This window comes from Terrapene carolina, unplaced genomic scaffold (genome assembly GCF_002925995.2).
Source record: "Terrapene carolina triunguis isolate 2854851 unplaced genomic scaffold, T_m_triunguis-2.0 Scaffold51, whole genome shotgun sequence".
NCBI lineage: Eukaryota > Metazoa > Chordata > Testudines > Emydidae > Terrapene > Terrapene triunguis.
In genome coordinates, this window is record NW_020664402.1 from 1,853,475 (window position 1) to 1,866,060 (window position 12,586).

Genomic DNA, 12,586 nt, shown 5'->3' on the forward strand with positions numbered 1-12,586 from the left:
GGGCCTCATCCTCCCTGATTGAACTAACCTCGTTATCTCCAGACTGATTCTTGCCTGCATATTTATACCCGCCTTTGGAAATTTCCATTACATGCGTCTGACGGAGTGGGTATTCCGAAAGCTTATGCTCCAATACATCTGTTAGTCTTTAAGGTGCCACAGGACTCTCTGTTGCTTTTTACAGATCCAGACTAACACGGCTACCCCTCTGATACAAAACTACTCAAGATTGTTAAGTCCAAAGCAGGCTGTGAAGAGCTACAAAGGGAACTCACAAAACTGGTGACTGGGCAACAAACTGGCAGATGAAATTCAATGTTGATAAATGCAAAGTAATGCACATTGGAAAACATAATCCCAACTATACCTATAAAATGACGGGGTCTAAATTAGCTGTTACCACTCAAGAAAGATCTTGGAGTCATTGTGGAGCGTTCTCTGAAAACATCCACTCAATGTGCAGCAGCAGTCAAAAAAGCAAACAGGTTAGGAAGCATTAGGAAAGGGATAGATAATAAGACAGAAAATATCATATTGTCTCCATATAAATCCATGGTACACCCACATCTTGAATACACTGTGCAGTTCTGGTCGCCCCATCTCAAAAAAGATGTATTGGAATTGGAAAAGTTACAAAGGGCAACAAAAATGATTAGTGGTACGGAACAGCTTCTGTATGAGGAGAGATTAAAAAGACTGGGACTTTTAAAAGAGATGACTAAGTGGGGATATGATAGAGGTCTATAACATCATGATGGGTGTGGAGAAAGTAAATAGGGAAGTGTTATTTACTCCTTCACATAACACAAGAACTAGGGATCACCTAGTTTAAATTAAGAGGCAGCAGGTTTAAAACAAACAAAAAGGAAGTATTTCTCCACATAACGCACAGTCAACCTGTGGAACTCCTTGTCAGAGAATGTTGTGAAGGCCAAAAACTATGCCAGGGTTCAAAAAAGCATTAGATAAGTTCATGGAGGACAGGTCCATCAATGGCTATTAGCCAAGACGGTCAGGGTTGCAAACCCATGCTCTGAGTGTCCCTTGCCTCTGTTTGCCAGAAGTGGGGAATGGGCGACAGGGGATGGATCACTTGATGCTTCCCTGTTCTGTTCATTCCCTCCGGGGCACCTGGCCTTGGCCATTGTTGGCAGACAGGACACTGGGCTAGATGGACCTTTGATCTGACCCAGTCTGGCTGATCTCGTGTTCTAGATTTGGCATATTCATTCCGAAAGGCGTTGAGTTAACGAGACCTGGACGGTCAGATCTGGGTGCTCTTTCCGGGTCTGGCTAGCGTGACCATGTGCACCCTCATGTGGATGACAGTTGTTTGTTAACCCATTTCTAACGTAGAGACAATCAGGGTTGTGAAGGGCACAAAACATGACCAGCAGTTAGCAGAATACACAGCTCAGTGCATGCTCCCCTAGACTACAGGCTCTGTTGGGAAGAGGCCTCTCTCTGCACCCTACTGGCATTCCATGCACGGCCCGGCGTACCAGAAACGAAAGATGAATGACTTGATAACGACGAGTCTTTGTAGCTTGTTCTGGGTACCAGGCGCCGGATCTCCGCAGCACCAGCCCCGTGGGGTGAGTTTTATGGGCGTTTTGCCTATAGATCTTTCTCTGTCTTTGTGCACAAAAGGACGGCCAGAAAGCTGACATTTTAGAAGCCACATTGGTGTGGCCATGTCGGTCCCAAGATATTAGAGACAAGGTGGGGGAGGCGAGATCTTTTATTGGAGCAACTTCTGTGGAGAGAGACGGGCGCTCGAGCTACACAGAGTCTTCCTCAGGTCTGGGGAACAGGGCATTGGAGGAAGGGTTGGGGCGGGGGGGCTGTATCTCAGCAGCCCCTTTGCCAAGTGACCTCAGTTTGCAGCACCCGCGCTCGCCTGGCCCCGTGGCGCACTCGCGACGTTCGTGGATTTGGGAGAGGTTCAAAAATCAGTTTTAAAACAGAAACTGCTGCCACCTTAGCCCCGGAGCATGTTGCAATGTTCTCCAGAGACATCAGCCACGCTCTGGAGCAAGGAGTCCGAGCCGGAGGACAAAGGGATGCCTTGGTCAGCCAGGGTTGCACCTTACAGACATTAGCTGGAGGCGGTGGGGGCCTTATCTTTACAGGTCACGTGGACACAGAGGCACAGCAAGGAAACGTCTCCCCCGAGGTCAGGAGTGGGACCGGGACTCCGTCTGCCATCGCCACATGGCTGGCAATCTTCCCAGGCTCCCCTATTCACCCCCGGCCCTCGGCCCCCTCCCTCGGCCCCCTCCCCACGAGGAAGCAGGGAGCCTGCTCGCTCACCCTGCCGGCCGCACTGGCTGAGCCTGCCACACTGGAAAGACTGCTGCCGGGCAGAGAGGAAAACAATAAAAAGGAACAACACTGGGGCCGGCAGGAAGGTCCATCCCCACGGGATGGGGCAGACGGCCTTGGCAGGGTGTTTGCACAGACCAAGCAACGCCCTCTCTCACCTGCCTGGGTCTGCACGCCCTTCTCCCCCGGAATTAGCTCCTCTCCCTTCCCCTGCCGAACTTCTCGGTTCACCCCTTGGGATGCCCCCCGTGAGGCAAGGCTCCGCGTCTTGGCACCCTGCTCTCGCACGCCAGCAGCACTGACAAGGAGTGACACACGGGGACCCGCTCAGCACTGAGCCATGGCAGAGAGAGGGAAACGGATCTTCCCGACATGTAGCCTCAACGCATTTGGAGAGCGCTGAATTCCCAGGGACAACCCACAGCTTTTCTCTAGCGCTGGCCAGGCCGAGACCCCAACGCGCAGCAGCATCAGTCTCCCCACTGCCCAGATGGGAAACCGAGGCACGAGGAGTCTTATAGTGGCAGCGCCAGGAACACAATCCAGGTCCCTGAGTGCAGTCTAGGGCTCTAGCCACGTAGCCATACAAAGACAGACCTGCCGTGGTCCATACACTGACCTCCCTCCTCCCCCTGACTCGACTGCAGCAGCTTGCACACACATATCCAGGCACTGACAGGGACCCACCTCAACAGTTCAGACACCAACTTTCTGCCTCTGGGCACATCCGCCCCATTGCCTGCTGTCACCCCCATCTGCTTCTCTGTGCCCCCATCCCTCCCCCTCCCACATTAGCCTCTGTCCATCACCCTCCACCTCAGGCCAAACCTCAGCCTCATTCACCCATGCTGCGTCCGGAGGGCTGCCCCAGCCAGTCCACACCCTGCAGAGCCAATACGTGATTCATGGGAGAGCTGGAAAACACCCAGCACCTGCCTGGCCACTGAGGGATGCTGCCCATGGGGACAGCCTCCTGCCTCCATGGCGATCGCTGCATGCCCCTGAAGCGGGTGTGGGGGGGATTAGCAAGCACCCACCCACCCCTAGGGAAAACAACTCTCATCCCTGAGCAGCAGAAACGTCAGTGGAGAACAGAGACAATCCCCATGCGCTCCGAGCAGCGGGTGCAGCCGGTGGCCCCAGCAAGGCATTGCTACAAATCCAGTTTCTAGCCCTGAAGCTCTGCTCTAACCTGCAGCCAGGCAATGCCTCCCCAAGCTGCCGCAGAGTGAAACTGACAAGCTTCGGTCAGTTTCACGGTGGCTGCTCAGAACCTTGCAGGCAGCAGGGAAACTGTCAGGAATCAGGGTCAGCCCCTGCCAGCTCTGGGCTACAGGGGGGATCTGAAGGAGAAAGCTGAGGGAAGGGGACAGTAACAGGAGTGCACACACACCAGCAGCAGCCAGGAGGCTGGGGAAGGGTTGCCTTAGTGGGGACCTCTCCTGCTTCATCAGGAGGGAGAGAAAAAGCGACTTCTCCCTTCCAGCAGCCAGAGGAGGCCTAGGGTGGGGTGAGGGACTTCCAGTTACTCAGAACCCTACTTGCCAAAGCTCAGTCTGAGAAGTGGCGCCCCCAGGCAGGGATCAGGGAGAGCCACCAGCTTCACCTTCCTTCCCACCAGGTGCTGGGTACATTTCCCACCTCCTGTATTTCCTCTAGGTTGCCCACCTTACTCTGGCACGACCCCTCAGAGCAACCACGGTACCCAACCTGGCAGCTCCTGGCACCAAGGGGAGCAGAGCTATAGTGCCTGGTTCGTCAGCAGCTAGCTGGGCGCGCACAGCCCTGCAGGACAGAAAACGGCGCTGGCAGAGTGGCGCGGTAGGCGGCTGATGGCACGAGGAACAAAGCTGCCCCATCTGGCAGGCGCTGGCACAGAGACACAGTGCCCAAGCCCAGCTGTTTGTGGCGTCCGAGGGATAGACGGTGCTGCTGTACTGAGCCCCACGCAGTAACACGCTTCTATTTCTGCAACACAACTGCAACTAGGGAGGGGGCTGGGAGTCCACGTGGTGCCTGATCCCGACGGACACTGGGAGCGGCGCAAGAGGTGCTCACATTAGCATTGGGTGCCTCACCCCAGAGAGAAACTCAGGCGCTCCCAATAACAGTGGAGAGGGGTGTCAAATGCGACAGCCTGCACAGCTCCTCTCCAGCCCCCGGTTCTTTGGGATCGCTGCTCCTGCTGCCGAAGCGGGGCCCCAGGCTAGGTGCGTGGGCATGGGGGGGTAGCACTGGGCCCTGGCAGCGACACCGGGATCTGTCTGTAACATGGCTACTGGATGCCACATCCGATCGATGCCACAATTTCAGGGTATGTCCTAGGGATCGATGGGGGGAAAATCAACAAGTCAAAAGGGGGCTTTGGGGACCACATGGAGCCCCTGCCAGCTCATTAGCACAGCCCCAGCCTCGAGCACCTCTGCAACTATCTATGGTCAATCAAGGGCTGAGCACAGCGGCCGAGCTCCTCTGCCCATCCCACGCCAGGTTTCACAGGCCAGCACCCTGTGACTTAACTCCCAGACACATAACAACGGTGAGGAGGGGAGGGGAGGGGGCTTAGGAAGGCATGAGGTGGTCCATGTTTGGGGGGGGGGTCACACAGAGCCCCTGGCATGGGGGAAATCGGGGAGAATTGCAGGGAGACATTAACTAAACAGGGCAGGAGGGGGGCACCCAGGGCGTTTGTGCAAGTGGACTGGACGCTTGGCCGACAAGTGACAAGGGGGCCCCCGGGATTGTAACACACACGACAAACCAGGGATTGGGGGCAGGCTGCCTTTACCGCCAGGTCCCCCTCGGCCACAGGCTCGCGGGCGCTTTCCCTGGCTCAGCCAATCAGCGCCAGGACGAAGGGGTCCCACCCATTTCCGCTTTGGGAAGGGAGGAGTTACAGCCACAGATGGATCCGAGCCCTGTCCTGGCACCTGGGCGGGATGCCGAACGCTCCATATAGAATTCCTGCTGTGAGTTACTGCAGCTCTGATGGCTGAGAACCAACTTCCCTCTCGCAAGGGTCGCAGACGGAAACAGCCCCGCTGGGTCCCATCCAGCTGGGCCCCAGGAGACACTGTAAGATCCATTCTCCAACACTTTAAACACCCCAAGGAATGGGGAGAGGATTTGAAAGTCTAACAGACCTCACTGGCAGAAAGCTTTTCTCAATTCCATCTTTCCGTCCTCGCCGTAATCCCAGGACCCCAAGTCATGCGCCTTTCTCCATGCAGCTCCCTAGGGTCCCAGACTAAAGCTTCCAAAGCCAGAAGAGACCATCTTGTCTGACCCCCTGCAGAGCACAGGCCAGAAATGTGCCCCACAATAATCCCTAGTGCAGCTCTGTTAGAAAAACAGACAGTCTTGATTTGAAAACTGCCAATGATGCAATCCACCATGACCCTTGCTAAGTTGTTCCAGTGATTAGTGACTCTCACTGTTAAAAATTTACGCCTTATTTCCAGTCTGAATTTGCTTAGATTCAACTTCCAGCCATTGGATCACGTTAGGCCTTCTGCTGCTAGACTGGAGAGCTTGTTAATGAAATCTTTGCTCCCCGTGTAGATAATTATAGGCTGTGATCCAGTCACCCCTGAACCTTCTCTTTGGTAAGCGAAATACGTTGTGCTCCTGGAGTCTGTCACTCTCAGGCAGGTTTTCTAATCCTTTAATCATTCTCGTGGTTCTTCTCTGCCCCCTCTCCAATTCACCAACATCCCTCCTGAATTGTGGGCACCAGAACTGGGCACCGGATCCCAGCAGCGGTCGCACCAGTGCCAAATGGGGGGAAAATCACCTCTCTGCTCCTTCTCGAGATTCCCGATTACGCATCCCACGATTGCATTAGCTCTTTTGGCCACAGCATCGCCCTGGGAGCTCAAGTCCAGCCAATTCCAGAGTCCCTGCTTCCCAGGAGAGAGTCCCCAGCCTTGTTCCCAGACGTGCACAATTACACATAGCCGTATTAAAGCACACACAGCTTGCGCCCAGCTCACCCAACGATCCAGATCACTCTGTAGCCGCACCCTGGCCCCGTCGCTATTTACCACTCCTGCCATGTGTGTGTCACTTGCAAGCTTTCTCAGGGATGATTTTGTTTTCTTCCAGATCATTGATCATCATCAGAAGCACTATTAGCTGTTTTTAACCAGGGAAGACCCCCAGCTCAGCGCGTCCTGGCCGAAGGAACGCACAGTGTATTCGTTATGCAGATACAGCCGAGGCTTCGTTCGCCCCCTGCTGACACAAGGCTCCGTGTGCTGAGGAATACTACACTCCGGGGACCCAGAGCCCCTAGAGCTGGGAGGAGGAGGGATCTGCCCGTGGCAGAGGGACTGATCTCATTCTCGGCCCCGCACACCACGTTCGGCTGAGGTGGACTGGAGCAAACTCTGCAGGTCGGGGGCAGGTCAGGAGCAATCCTGGGTGGCGAGTGTTATCAGGGGGCTGTGACAGCAGAAGCTGCCCCTCCATCTCCTCCTCCCGGAGCGGGGCAGCTGGGGGAGTATAACAAGGTGCACCCACGCAAGGCTGGAGCTCAGGGAGGGCGGGAAGGATTAAAGCACCGTCCGGACACGGTGCAGCCTGCCTGGATTTCCAGCTTTAGCGAGTCTCCGCGCTGTGTGCTGACGTCAGGTGAGATGCAGGCGGAGAGGAAGGAGAGCAGAACCCACCATGGCGCCAGCTGCCCTGGCTGGGACGGGACATGTCAGGGAAGCCGGGCGCCCCTCTGGGTGCTGCACGCTTTGGCCTGTCTCACCTGCACTCTGCCCACTCAGCCAGGCCTCTTCTCACCTCACCGCGGGCGGCGCATTCTGTGACAGATCGTCAGGTGGGCGCCTCCCGCCTCCCACCTCCCCTCCTCACACAACAAGCCCTGGGGCAGCAGCAGCAACTGCTCACATGGAAGCAGCACCCAGGAAGCCGCCAGTGTGTGACAGTGTCTCCATGCAACTGGAAAGGGAGGCCTGATCCAAAGCCCCCTGAGGCCAATGGAAAGGTTCCCAGGGACCCAATGGGCTTTGCATCAGGCCCAAGGAGAGGAGCTGGGCCTGTGGTTATTACTATCGCTAGGTGATCGGCCAGTTCTCTGCAGATCGTCGGTCCTCCACAGCACCAGACCCTGCCCAGCCGACGGCTCCGGCCACCGCCCGCCCAGCAACTCGCAGGCCAAATACTGCCTCGGAAACGGCCCCTTCTCCTGCTGCCCTGAAGGCAGGATTTCACAGAGCCAGCAGGGGTCAGACGCAATGATCACAGTGATCCCTTCTGACCATCCAGTCTGCATAGCCAGAGCCCCCCGTTCCTGCATCCAGCCCACACTTCTGCCTGAGCTCACTCAAAAGGAGTCGGAACGTGCCCACCCAAAAGGCTGAGCGGGGCAATCCTCCTCCCAGACCTTCTGACCCCGCGAGCTCCCAGACGGGTGTTTGGTAAAGGACCTAGGGGTTACAGTGGACAAGAAGCTGGATATGAGTCGACAGTGTGCCCTTGTTGCCAAGAAGGCCAACGGCATATTGGGCTGCATTAGTAGGAGCTTTGCCAGCAGATCGAGGGATGTGATCATTCCCCTCTATTCAACATTGGTGAGACCTCATCTGGAGTACTGTGTCCAGTTTTGGACCCCACACCAGGATGTGGGAAAATTGGAAAGAGTCCAGCGGAGGGCAACAAAAAGGAGTAGGGGGCTGGGGCACATGACTTATGAGGAGAGGAACCGGGCTTGTTTAGTCTGCAGAAGAGAAGAGTGTGGGGGGATTTGACAGTAACCTTGCAGGCTAGGGACTATGGAGACAGGACGGAAGATGCCACCATGCTGTTAGCCCCAAGAGAGGAGAGCAGGGGGACAGCTGATGAAGTCAAGCAGTTTAACAGTGATCTATTGTGCCCTTCCCCATGCCAGTGCAGATTCAGCCTGTGGAACTCACTGCAACATGAGGGAAAAGAAATGCTCCTGCAGGACTTTAGGATGGCGTTAGAAGAGTAAATAGTATTTACAGATGCTCTGTGAGCTTCCACTTTCCTGCCTGACCCAGGACCAGGAACTGGACAGGTGAGGAGTGATTTGCAATGTTAATACAAATATTCACCAGTGCACGCTGGTTTTTGACCCTGGGCTATGGCTGATTTTGCAAGGCTGATTCACAGCGATCTGAGGTACATCTGAAGGTGCAAGAGAAACGAAGTCTCCTTCTTCAGGGCACAGCTGAAAGTGGCCGAGGACGAGCCGGAAAAGGTCACCAGCACCCATCCTTGGCTTTGCTGCTCTGCTCCAGGAGCCAGCAGCAAAGTGAAATTCACCAGATCTCTTTTCTGAAGGCCCACAGAGCGGTGTGGAAAGGGGAGGACAGGCTGGACTGGGAAACGGCACAGAATAGAGGAGAGACTGGAGAGGAGAGAACTGAATGTGCAAAGAACCCAGACTTTGGCTAGACAGGCCAGAGGTCAGGGAGCCAGGCTGGAGTTTGGGAGACCCGGATCAATCCCCTGCTCTGCCACAGACTCCCTGTGTGACCTTGGCAAGTCACTTAGTCCCTCTGGGCCCCTGCTCGGTGTCTGTAAAGCAGGAGAACAGCACTGCCCAGCCTCATGGCGCTGAAAAGATCAGTGTAGGGAGCATTGTGAGACACTCAGATGCTACCACCATGGGGGCCAGATAAACATTGTGGTGACGAGCGGATGGGGCGGATGTTCCCAGACCGATGGCAAGGGATGTAATCAATACAGGGATGGAGCAGGGCAAGGAGCTCTAATGGAGGTATGGATCAGTGCCCAAAGAAGAATGCGGGGGTGACAAAGAGGGCAGGCAGTGGTGGGGTGACATAAAAAGGTGCCAGATGTGATGATGGAGGAGGATCTTAATGTGAACTGAAAAGCTTTCGCCCACTGAGATCCATTCCTTCGGCAGGAGCTGTCACCGGAATGCAGACGCGTCAGCGGGGCCGGGGCAGAGGGGGGAGGAGGAACCGGTGTTCACATACAGTGGCTTGCAGGCTGCGTGCTCTCTGCACCCGAGGGGAAAGCCAAAGGCAAGAGGCTATTTATTGTTCAAGGCCTTTCATCTCCCCTTGAGGGCCAAGCTCGGAGAACGTCAGCTAGCCCAGCAGTTGATTGGCAGAGTGACAGGCTGCATCGAGGGAGAGCAGAGCCAGGCTCTTGAGACCCTCAGCCCACCAGGGGCTGGCTGCACCCTGGAGCAGCCCCGGGGGGCAGGTGCTTTGTGCTGCTCTCAAGGTGCAGGGCATGGGGGCAAGAAAGCTTCAGCCACAGCTGGAGCGAGGAGCCCCTGCCCCTGCCCCACAAGGCCCCAGGGGTAAAGGGACAGAAACCCTGCAAGAGCCCCCACAGCCCCCTACAAAGTGAGTATGTTCTCCTAGTGGGCACAGCAGGGTCCCCACATGGCAATTCCACCCCCACGGCTGGCCTGGGCTGTGGGGCTGTTAGAGGTCTGGGACCCTCCTGCCTTGCAGGGTCCTAGGACATCTACGCTGCAGTTAAACAGCCCCTTGGCCCAAACGCCCCACGAGACTGGCCAGCCGCGGGTGTGGACAGACCCTCAGTCACGGACATTAACCCATGGCCCCTCCCTAGCCCCACCCATGCGAGGATCTCCGAGCACTTGCTCCCTGAGAGAGGGCTCTGGGTCGCTGGGCACAGAGAGGGTGGGAACTTGCTCAGGGACCCCTGCGAGTCGGCAGAAGAGCCCTGACTTTGCCAGGGGCCTCAGCCCGCCCTCATGGGACCAATTTCCGGGGGGAGGAGAAAGGAGCTTGATCTTCACACGGGCTCAACCCTGGGCCAATTATGTCCCCCAAACAATTCAAAAAAGCAGCAAGAGGCTCCAGTGGGAGGTTGAGTCTGTGCTTTAACGAGCCACCGTCCTGTCCAGCAGGCAGGGCTGAGTAAATCTGCAGCTTAGCCATTAATTCCTTGACTTAGGTTTTTTAAGTGTGTGTGTGGGGGGGGGAAGAGATTGGGGGTATTGACATTCGGGGGCTCATAACCCCTCTCCTCCCCCGCCAGGGAAGTCTGTGGCCAGAGCTGCAGCTCAGCGAGGTTTTCAGCTGGCTGGACTGAGGCCCTGCCTGCTGTCAAGGGGGTAGCGTGGCCGGGGTGTGACCTGCCCCGTGTCCTCGGCCCCAGAACACACACACCAGTGTCTCAGGGATGCACGCCTGCACAGGCTCTTGTTGGGGCACGGGGACTCCAGAGACCCGCGTGACCATTCCCCCAAGTGCTCTCACTGCGCCAACTCCTGCCAGCCTCTCGCCACTGCCAGGCGGGGCGGGCGGGAACCAGGTTCACTGGGTCCAACGTGCAGCGCAAACCACGCCTGGACCAGCTGAGCAGAAAAGCTGCAGCCAGCCCAGATGGGAGGGTGCGTCTGGATTTCAGGCAATGGAGCCAGAACCAAACCAGCGGGGACAAGGGATCAGATGAAAGTGACCTGAGCTCCTGTCCCAACCTCAGACCAGACCCACGTCACGTGTCCGTGGTGCCCATCGCAGGGGCGAACGGGGCGGGCACCGGGGCTCTGGCACAGTGGCAGCTTCCAGATTTTCAGGTGTTAACTGGCAGTGCCCCAGCGACAGTTCTAGTAAACAAATCTCTCCCCACCCCCATTGCTGCCTAGCCTGCCTGGGCTGGGGAGGAAAGGGACTGGCAAGGGGAAAAGTCCCTTTCACTGCAATGTGAGTGAGCTGGGCCTGTGGTTCGGGAGTGAGGGGGGTAACAGGGAGAGTGGATCCTGTTCAGCTGGGAGGGGGACGCGTGTAATATGTTCCCGCCAGGTTCCCCAGCAGGCTCGGGTGATCCCTGCAGACTCACAGCCCCGTGGTGCTGAACCAGAGGCAGTAAACATGGTCCCAGAGTTTCGCCCCGTGCTGCTTGGGGTGGGACCCTCAGAGTTCAGGGCCCGCAGGGCTGCAGGCATGGCAGTATCGCCTGCCCCAGCCCTGCCAGCCTGGCTGTGGGGTCAGCGCAGGGACAAAGCCTCCACAACGCAGAACAAACACAGATCATCCCGGTCTGTTTGGGGCTTGCCCCTGCCAGAGCTACTCCCAGGAAAGGCCCGGGAGACACAAACAAAGCGCTAAGGCCTGGGGTGAGAGGGGACTTCTGACTCCATGGCCTGCTCAGATGTTGGGCTCGCTGCTCTGACTGTCCCTGGGTGCTGGTGGGGTGGGCTGGACCCCGTCCATCGGGAACTGGAGTGCGACACCTCCCCCCACTGCACACAGGCCCCAAACCAGGCATCGCATTGCCAGGACTCTGGGCCAGCGCTGACTCGGTTCCAAAGCGTCTCTGCAGCCCACTGCCAGGGCCCTGAGTCTGCCGACCGGAACCACTGGGCCCAGCGGAGTGACCCTGGTGCCCGGTGCCCCCTGCAAGCGCTGTTATCCTGGAAAGAGATCAGCTAACAACCAGCAGTGCTTCCTGGCTTGTTGGTGTCTCTTCCCGCTAAGCTGGAGAGCAAAGCTAGTCACTGTCCCGGTCACTGCACGGCTGGTGGGGTCAAGTCCTGCCCCACATATACTGGGGCTAGAGAGTGATTAGAAGCTATGAGCACTGCCATTGCTGGAGGGGTGGGAGGGGGCGTACAAGCAATTTGTTGCTTTGACTTTCTGGTTTACACAGTAACACGAGCTGCAGATTGAACATGGGGACACACACCCCCAGCACATTACACAGGACTGCCATCTAAGGGACAGCATGAGGGGGAACACTTCTGCCTTGGACCCCCCCCTTTCAGCCTGGCTGAACCCCGAGTCTCTGACGGGCACTTGGCTCACCCGGCACCAGGAATGCTCAGACACAAATGAGAAAATCACCCCCAGTCTGAATCAAAGAGACATCACCAAGTTAAAAACCCCGTATTTGAGTAAAGACATTTCCTTCCTTGGGCTAACAACATCCAAAATGATAAAAAAAAACTAAACTGACCCCCCGGAGCCACAACTTCCCCCTCCCCCCACTGCTTTGTTTTCTTTCTGCATTTCATTCCACTGGGACAACAGATTCCTCAATTTCATTGGCACTCCTACAGCAGTTTCACTTTCAGGTTCTCTGCTTTAGCAGGTCCTGCAATGTTTGGGTTGCAAACACGTGGGGAAGTGGTTAGCTCCAGATATCAATAAAACCCCAAACAAAGGCTGTGTGCATATATAATATTTTATGTAAATATTAGCTTTCGGCAACTTTTTAGACTAAAACCTCCATCTGGGGCCTAAGGAATCCATCAGTGCCCACGAATGGGTCTCTGGGG

At 56.4% G+C, this 12,586-nt stretch overlaps 1 protein-coding gene across 1 annotated transcript in view; it reads right to left on the bottom strand.

Annotated features, from left to right (window-relative positions):
- Positions 1–12,586, bottom strand: part of LOC113407687 (metal transporter CNNM4-like) — a 51,017-nt gene that overhangs the window by 36,599 nt on the left and 1,832 nt on the right. The gene's annotated exons all lie outside the window — the stretch shown is intronic.